Source organism: Dasypus novemcinctus, chromosome 10, assembly GCF_030445035.2.
Source record: "Dasypus novemcinctus isolate mDasNov1 chromosome 10, mDasNov1.1.hap2, whole genome shotgun sequence".
Taxonomy (NCBI): Eukaryota; Metazoa; Chordata; class Mammalia; order Cingulata; family Dasypodidae; genus Dasypus; species Dasypus novemcinctus.
Window position 1 is genome coordinate 20,675,483 of NC_080682.1, and position 8,498 is coordinate 20,683,980.

The window sequence follows — 8,498 nt, forward strand, 5'->3', positions numbered from 1 at the left end:
AAACCCCACCCTGTTCCTCAGGGGTTCCCAGGCAACCCTCACCAAGATCTCTCCAGCATCCCTTAGAGACAATCTGCAGTTCCATGTCTGCTCCTGAGAGAACTACTCACAAATTCCCATTCTCAAATTTCTGAACTCTAGGGTTCAGAATGAAACAAAAACAGATGACTCTTAAAACCAGTGCCTTCCCCAGCAATAAGGAATCTCAAAGCTTTGATACAACTCTCTGAGAAGTTCTGAGAAAGTTGGACAAAGACAATCAACAAAAATGGAAGAGAAACGCTTCTAAGAAATCCCCAATAACAAGGCTCATGGATGAATGGTCCCTGCTCATTCACAGGTAAGTGGGTTCAGTCTCTTTTATCCTCCCTTCCTTATAAATCATTTTCAAAGCTTTCATCACCAGAATTTCCTAAGGATTCTGCCATGAAGCCTCTGGTCAAAAAGCAAATATGAGCATGTCACGCCCCGGGTCAAACCTCTTAAATGGCATCCCATGAAAAAAACAAATTCCTTAACGTGGTCTAGGGTACTGGATACAAGTGTAGTCAGACTCTAGAACTTGACTACTTGAATTCAAATCCCAGCTCTGCCACTTTCAAGGCATGGTCTTTGGGCAAGTTACGTAACTTCTCTGTGCCTCAGTTTCCCCATATATAAAATGGAGATATTAATAGTACACCTCATAAGATTGCCAAGAGAATTGAATTAAGGTAAAAGTGCTTTGAGGGAAAATTTTAGATTGTATGTATGTTACTAGAATAAAAATTAAAAGAAAAAACATAGGACTGTACAACACAATGAACCCTATTGTAAGTGATGGATAGTAGTTAGTAGTACAAATGTAGAGATGGTCTTTCATGAATTGTGGCAGGTATGACACACTAAAGGAAGGTGTTGGTGGGATGGTATATGGGAACTCTGTATTTTATATATTGTATGCATGATATTTCTGTAAACCTGCAACTTCTCTACAAAAAAGAAAATAGTAAAAAAAAGAAAGAAAGAAAGAAAAGGTAAGGCAGAAAGGCAGAAGATTATTAAAAGAGATTGTCAGGGAAGTGGATGGCCCACATGCAGTGCTGATGCATGCAAGGAGTACCATACAGGGGTGTCCCCCACATAGGGGAGCCCCACACGCAAGGAGTGCACCCCGTAAGGAGAACCACCCAACACGAAAAAAGTGCAGCCTTCCCAGGAATGGCACCGCACACAAGGAGAGCTGACGCAGAAAGATGATGCAACAAAAAGAGATGCAGGGGAAGCAGACTTGACCCAGTGGTTAGGGCGTCCGTCTACCACATGGGAGGTCCAAGATTCAAGCCCTGGACCTCCTTGACCCATGTGGAGCTGGCCCATGTGCAGTGCTGATGAGCGCAAGGAGTGCCATGCCATGCAGGGGTGTCCCCCGTGTAGGGGAGCCCCACATGCAAGGAGTGCGCCCCATAAGGAGAGCCGCCCAGTGCATAAGAAAGGGCAGCCTGCCCAAGAATGGTGCTGCACACACGGAGAGCTGACACAACAAGATGACGCAACAAAAAGAAACACAGATTCCCGTGCCACTGACAACAACAGAAGCGGACAAAGAAGAACACGCAGCAAATAGACACAGAGAACAGACAAGTTGCGGGGGGGAGAAGGGGGAAGGGGAGAGAAATAAATAAATGAATAAATCTTTAAAAAAAGAGAGAGAGACACAGATTTTGGGTGCTGCTGACAAGAATACAAACGGACACAGAAGAACACAGAGCAAATGGAAACAGAGAGCAGACAATTGGGGGGGAGAGCCAGAAAAGGGAGAGAAATAAACCTAAAAAAAAAGACTGTCACAAGAAGTAAATATGGCTCAAGTGGTTGAGCACCTGCTTCCTATATGGGAGATCCCAGGTTCAGTTCCTGGTGCTTCCTAGAAAAAAACTAAAAAACAAACAACAAGCAACAAATTAAAAGCCAACTAAAGGGAGCCAATGTGATTCAGGGGTTGAGCACTAGCCTCCCACATATGGCATCCCGGGTTCAATCCCCAGTGCCAGTACTTCAAAATAAAAAAAATTTTTTTAAGATTGTCACAGATTCCACAGGAGAAAATTATTTGGAAAGGAGAATGGTCAACAGGACCAAATGCCATAAAGAATTCAAGAGCTTCAGTAAGTTAAGAACTGAGAAGCATTCTTTTAAAAAAGAAAAGTGCTTAGAGCAGTGCCTAGCACACAGCAAGCACTAAGTAAATGTCACAGGAGACTGTCTGCCTGCCAGTCTCAGCTCTCCTTGACTTCCCTGAGTCAAAATGCCCAGTTTTATGCTCAAAGCATTAGGTACCTCTCCTTAGGAGATATTGTCTCAGTTGCAATTTTTCAATAATTTGCATGACTATTTCATTAATGTTTGCCTCCCATTCTAATCTCTTTTTTATTTATTTATTTTTAATTAAAGTTAATAGATCACAAAGAATGTTACATTAAAAAACAAAAAACATAAGTGGTTCCCATATAACCCACTCCCCACCCCCCACCACATCATTTTTCTGAATTGTATTTTTTTCAAGATATATACATCACCAAAAAAAAGTTACGTTAAAAAATACAAGAGGTTCCTGTATACACCTCACCCTCCCATACCCCATTCTAATTTCTTAACGCCACAAGAGTGGGCATTTTGTCTGTTTTTTCCATACTATTACATCCTCTCTTCCTACACAATGCCTGGCACACAGGAAATGCCCAAGAAATATTTTTGAATGAATGAGTAATGCTTATGACTCTCAAATCTCCATCTCCTACACAGATCTCCCTTCCAAGCCTCAAACACAGTATATCCACCTGACTCCTGGGCCTATGCATTTTGCTTTCCCAAACTCACTCCATCCAAAATGGAGCTCAGCACATCCCTCCCTAAACCTCTTCCTTAATAGAGTGGATGACACTACTATCCACCCTGTTACCCAAACTGAGAACCTAAAAGTCTTCCCTGACCCCTTCTCCTCCTTCAGCCCCCATGTCCAATTAATCAGCAAGTGCTAAATCTATCTCCAAAATATTCTCTTAATCTGTCCACTTCTTAAACTCTTGTCTACTTTGATCACCACTGTGCCTTCAGTACTAATAACAACTCTATTTATGAATAAATAAACTAATATTACCCTAGCTTACACCAATATGATCATTTGCCTAACGGAGCCCTTTGTCTCCTTGCTACCTTCCCTCGCGTCCATTTTTACAGCTTAGTCAGGGCACTCTTTCTAAAATACGTATCTGATCATGTCACCCTCCTGCTTAAATCCATACAACTGCCCACTTATAGGCCTCAGTTCTCAAGGTCAGTCCTCCAGAGCCTGTACAGTATTTTCTCATGGTTAACAATAGTCAGTACTGGTTAGTAAATATTTATTGAAAGAAAGAAAGGAGGTAATGGTACCTGGACTGAAAATTTCCATTTCTTCTCCTGTTCACTAAAGTTCTTTCTATCAAAGAGAAAATTATTTATGAAAACAGGTGAGACTAAAAACTATTAATCATTGTGCTTTATACACCAATATCAAGGAATAAAAGTTATGACCAGAACTGGCAAGTTCCTTTCCTATGCCCAAGAAAAGAGCAAAGCTGTCAGAGAGAGAACTGGAACCCTTCCGTGGCTCTATAAAATATCCGTGGGAACAAGATATCTTTAGAAATTCTCAGGGACTCTCCCATCTTGAACTGGCTACCACCTTCAAATGCCTTCTCTCTTCTGCCTTGTCAGGCTACTTCGACATTCAGCCTAAATGCATTTTCATTGCCATGGCAGCTCATCTCAATTATTAAGTTGACCTCAGAGTCCTCCAAGGCTCCATCACTTTCCAATGATACAGCTAACTCATCCTTTAACTCAACCCTATCAGTTTGCTAGAAATCAATGAGCCCAGCTTATAAAATCAGTGAAGAGAAAGGCCTGGTGAAGCACAAGCTTCCTTCTTGTTTTCTCTCTACTGATGTCTTTAAGGGCCGCAATAAATAGTATCCCACTTCCCCTGGCAAATTCTGAACCCGTGAAGAGATGTAACAAGGAAGCGAGACAGATAGAAACAAAAATATCACCTGCATCACTGATAAAACTAGAGAGCTTGATTCATATATGTGGATGCGGGGTCTTCTTAAAACCCAACCCCAGAGTTAGACAAGCTTGATGACCTATTTTAAGATCTACATCATGGAGGAGAGAAAAACCTGTGCTTCCTACAAGCAGAGGAAAGGGCAGAACAGAACTATCCATGGCCAATATCTTATGCCAGACTTAGTGATTCCATAAGGCAGGAGAGGAACAAATGGAGGTGGGGGGGAGATTTACACATTAACTATGACATCCCTCCACATGGAAGGAAACATCATGAACAGAGAAGAGACATCCCCTCTGGTGCTCTCCACGGGTAAAATCTGTACATATATTTTTTGCATTTCAATGGGCCAGGAGTGCTCTTGCTCGGTCAATAAGATGCTGATAGCACAAAGCCATACTACTGGCTTTGATTAGAGACCCCCTATTTCTAATACTCTGGGAGGCTCTAAAAGAGGCTCTACCTCATTCCTCCTTGGTCCCCAGCCTCACTCAGAAGATATAGAGTGGGAGCAGATGTAGCTCAAGTGGTTGAGAGCCTGCTTCCCAAGTAGGAAGTCCCAGGTTCAATCCCTGGTACCTCCTAAAAATGAAACAAATTTTTAAAAACAGCTCTCACTGGGGAGCAGACATAGCTCAGTAGTTGAGTGCCTGCAGGAGGTCCAGAGTTCAATTCCCAGAACCTCCTGAAAAAGAAAAAAAAACTGACTTATGGGAAGGGGGTGTAGTTCAGTGGTTTGAGTGCCTCCCTCCCACATACAAGGTCCTGGGTGGTTCAATCCCAGGTACCTCAAAAAAAAAAAGAGAGAGAGAAAATATAGAATTCCAAACATTTAACAACCAAAATGTCACAGACACCAACCAATCATAACAGACAATCAACCTATCACCCCATGAAAGCTCAGCCAATCAGAACAGACCCTGGTCCAAGTGCCACACAAAAGCTTCCTGCTCTGAACAGTCCTTTTGGTTACGTGAAAACCTAGGCAGAGAGCAAATTCCTGAAAGTGTGACAACACCCGGGAGGACCTCCACGTACAAGAGAGGCTTTCTGAGGAGTTGAAGAAGGTAGACTGTGAACTCTTTGACCTTTGCTTTCTGGCTAAAGATCCTCACCTCCTCTCTTTCCTTAAGAGCCATGTCCTGCACTGGACCCCAAAGCCTCAAGTCTGGCATATTATCCTGCTTTGGGTTGTGTCTAGCTTAAACACAGCCCTTCCTTGGTTCTTTGACACAATTTTGTCAAGCTGGGGTTTCTGTATTGACGGTAGCTGATTTCTCCTTGGGTAAATTTTGATTTGCTTCGTTTTAGTATTGAAAAATAACACAGACTTTATTTCATTTCATTTTCTGTCCCTGGGTTTTTAGCTCTGTCAACAGAGAGAGATTAGTAAACTTCCATTATCTGACAACTGCACAGGAGGCCCCCATCAAGGCACTGCGACATCAAAAAGCAGGGGCATACCAGAAATGACTGTGCTACTGAGTCATCTTACATTCTGATGATGGTAGGCCTGATTTCCTATGTGCATAGCCTCAGAATGGCACTGCTGGAGTTTTTACTGCCAACTATGCCCCAAATCAGTCCTTTCATTTATTCCCTCTCTGAGCCAACACACCAGGCCTCCCTCCAAAAACCACTGCTGATGCAAGTTCCCCACGGAACAGAAAACTTGGGGGCAGAAAATGGTTATAACTACATATAAGAAGAATTACAATTATTAAAACAGAGTGAGTTCTAATCCCAGTTTCCTTCTGCACTAGCTCTCTGATCCTGGCCAAACTGAATCTCACTAAATAAGAATGGGCATGATATTTACATCCAAAGATGTCTGTGATGCTTAAATAACTATTTCGGAAATGGGCTAACACACTGCATGACTCAGAGTAGGTGTTTAATTCATACCACTTTCCCCTCCCCACTTTCCCTGGCACTGTCTACTCTGGGGAGATTAAAAAATTTCAGATAAAAAAAGGAGTGAGGAAAGCAGGTGTAGCTCAGTGTTTGAGTGCCTACTTCCCATATACGAGGTCCCGGGTTCAATCCTGGGTACATCCTAAAAAATAAAAATAAAAAGGCATCAGGCACTGATACTGCATCTTCCTCTACAATATAAGCATGTCTCATTTGTTCTCTCTGCAGTGATAGGAGCTCCTTGGGGCAGAACCACACCCAAGTCACCCCGTTCCTCCTTCTGGGGCTCTCCAAGCAGGAAGGGCTCAGAGGCATCCTTTTTGTGCTCTTCCTGCTTATGTACTCAGTCACCCTTGGGGGCAACCTGGGCATGATCACACTGATCGTTGCAGACCCACAACTCCACACACCCACGTACTTCTTCCTGGGTGTCCTCTCCTTCATAGATGCCTGCTTCTCCACCTTGGACTCCCCCCAGGCTGCTGCAAAGCTTCCTTACCTCAGGCCAATACATCTTCCATGCAGGCTGTGCAGTCCACATGCTCCTCAGGTGTCTCCACAGTGCTGCTGAATGTCTGCTGCTGGTCATCATGGCCTACAACTGATTCATCGCCATCTGCCACCCTCTCGTCTACCACATCATCATGTCCCAACATCTGTGTGTCCAACTGGTGGTAGCCACCTATGCTGTTTCTGTTGCCAATACAGCTTTGGTGACCAGGAACATCTTCAGGCTTTCATACTGTGGTCCCAATATCATCAACCACTATTTCTGTGACCTCCTCACTGTGCTTCAACTTGCCTGTGAGGACACTACTGAGGTTAAGGTCATCATCTTCTCATCTTCTACCCTGATTATCCTCTTTACCATTACCATTATCCTGGTCTCTTACACCTACATCTTGGTGACCATCTGCAGGATGCATTCACTGGAGGCCCAGAGCAAAGCTCTTTCCACCTGTGCCTCCGTCTTCACCTTGGTCTCACTCTACTATGGCACCATCATCTTCATATACTCTCAGCCAAGCACTTACAGTTCCACCGAACACAGCAAGGATGTATCTGTCTTCTTTACTGTGGTTATCCCCATGCTGAACCCTCTGGTCTAAAGTCTCAGGAATAAAGGTGTGAAGGCTGCTTTGAAGAGGAGATTCCTTGCCAAGCTGTCTTCCTGACCAAGAATGGAGCATTCTACCCCAAGCCATAGCATGCTAGCCACAACACATGCCAAGAATAATATTAGGGAAGCAGACTTGACCCAGTGGTTAGGGCATCTGTCTACCACATGGGAGGTCTGCAGTTCAAATCCCAGGCCTCCTTGACCCGTGTGGAGCTGGCCCATGCGCAGTGCTGATGCGCGCAAGGAGTGCCCTGCCACGCAGGGGTGTCCCCCGCGTAGGGGAGCCCCAGGCGCAAGGAGTGCACCCTGTAAGGAGAAACGCCAAGCGCAAAAGAAAGTTCAGCCTGCCCAGGAATGGTGCCACACACATGGAGAGCTGACACAACAAGATGATGCAACAAAAAGAAACACAGATTCCCGTGCCGCTGACAACAACAGAAGCAGACTAAGAAGAATACGCAGCAAATAGACACAGAGAACAGACAACTGGGCAGGCGGGGGAAGGGTAGAGAAACAAACAAACAAATAAGTAAATAAATAAATAAGTAAATCTTAAAAAAAAAAAAAAAAGAATAATATTAACACTCAGATGGAGCTAAATATGTGCCAGCACTGTCCTAAATGCTTTACACATATTAACTCATTTCACAATAACTGCTGTATGGGTTCTATTATTATTTCCATCTTGCAAATGAAAAATCTGAAACACAGAAGAGCTGAGTAACCTGCCTGAAGTCATACAACTAATAAGAGTCAGAACTTGAACACAGGTAGTCTGACCCCAGAGACCGTGTTCTCAACCAATACACTATACTGCCTCTTTCCGATGACTGCATCTCACAAATGGACAATGGGCACTGTTTTCCTTAATTCCAGAATATATAAGGAGGACCTGGATTGTGGAATTACAGAGGTATGGGAGGGAACATGGGCTTCCAAGGTGGCACATCTGAGGATATGCTGCCTCTGCGTGACTCCCTCTCTTGGCATCTGTATGATGTCAAGTCAGGTTACACAACACCCCTCACTCCCAGTTTTCTCACAAAAACACGGCACCTGGTTATTGTAAGGTTTCCATGAGGGGCAAAGGGCCTCACAAAGGGTCTAGCACAAGCAATTGTTCAAAAACCACTGGTTTCCCTTCTTCTCCAGGGAAACCATTCTATAGGACGAAATATTCCTATATATCAATGTTTTTTTAAGAGTGAGACCATGTCATGTTGCTCTGGTATCAAACAGCGTTTAATCAAATCATGAAAAAGTTCTTCCCTTTCTGATTCTCTTTTTTTTTTAACTCTTGATTAGGTTAAGGTTGGAGTCTTAGTTTTAATCCTAAATTGACTTTAAACCATTTCTATTCTAGTCTACTTTTGT

General features: G+C 43.5%; 1 pseudogene; it reads left to right on the forward strand.

Annotated features, from left to right (window-relative positions):
- The first annotated feature begins 311 nt into the window (after positions 1 to 311).
- On the forward strand, positions 312 to 7,179 carry LOC101429729 (olfactory receptor 5G9-like; annotated as a pseudogene).
- Positions 7,180 to 8,498: the final 1,319 nt, after the last annotated feature.